Below are 967 nucleotides of genomic sequence, written 5' to 3' on the forward strand. Positions count from 1 at the left end.
GGAGACGGCAAGGCCATCCTTCTCCTCTCTTGATTTTTCAGTCTTTTTCATTTTGAATAATTTCAAACAGAATTACAAGAACAGTAGAACCCATAGTTTATGGGATTCAGCAGTTTTTTGACATTTTGCTACATTTACTTACTCATGTTACAGGTGTGTTTTCAGGTTTCTATTTTCTTTTCTCTTTATTTTTGTTTTTATTTATTTCTGAGAGAGAGACAGCGTGAGCAGGGGAGGGTCAGAGAGAGAGGGAGACACAGAATCTGAAACAGCTCCAGGCTCTGAGCTGTCAGCACAGAGCCCGACGCGGGGCTCGAACCCACACACTGTGAGATCATGACCTGAGCCAAAGTCGAATGCCTAACCGACTGAGCCACCCAGGCGCCCCATGGATGGAATCAATTCTGCTTTTGCACTCAATTTGCTAAAATAGGGGGGTTTTTTAGCTGAACCGTATGAAGAAAATCTAGCCTCACAGCAATACGCAGGTGAGAAGGGGAGGGGCCTCTTCAGACATGCACAGGCCGCCTTTGATGCCATAACTCAACAAGTGGTAATTCTTTTTTTTTTTTTCATGTTTAATTATTTTGAGAGGCAGGGGGGAGGACAGAGGCTCTGCAGCAGGCTCTCTGCTGAGGGCGGAGAGCCCGGCACAGGGCTCAAACTCACGAACTATGAGATCGTGACCCTCACTGAAGCCAGCTAAGCCACCCTGGCGCCCCAACAAGTAGTAACTGTCAAAAGTTGGTTGCAGGGGGCGCCTGGGGGGCTCAGTCGGTTAAGCGTCTGATTTCAGCGAGGGTCATGATCTCACGGTTTGTGGGTTCAAGCCTCGCGTTGTGTTCTGTGCTGACAGCTCAGAGCCTGGAGCTCCTTCAGATTCTGTGTCTCCCTCTCTCTCTGCCTCTCCCTTGCTCACGCTCTGTCTCAAAAATAAGTAAACATAAAAAATTAAAAAAAAAAAAAA

The 967-nt window shown here is 47.2% G+C and overlaps 1 protein-coding gene across 1 annotated transcript in view; it reads left to right on the forward strand.

Moving 5' to 3' along the window:
* IFT140 (intraflagellar transport 140) overlaps nt 1-967 on the forward strand; it is a 77653-nt gene that overhangs the window by 67348 nt on the left and 9338 nt on the right. The gene's annotated exons all lie outside the window — the stretch shown is intronic.

Source organism: Crocuta crocuta, unplaced genomic scaffold (assembly GCF_008692635.1).
Source record: "Crocuta crocuta isolate KB4526 unplaced genomic scaffold, BGI_CrCroc_1.0 scaffold234, whole genome shotgun sequence".
Lineage (NCBI taxonomy): Eukaryota > Metazoa > Chordata > Mammalia > Carnivora > Hyaenidae > Crocuta > Crocuta crocuta.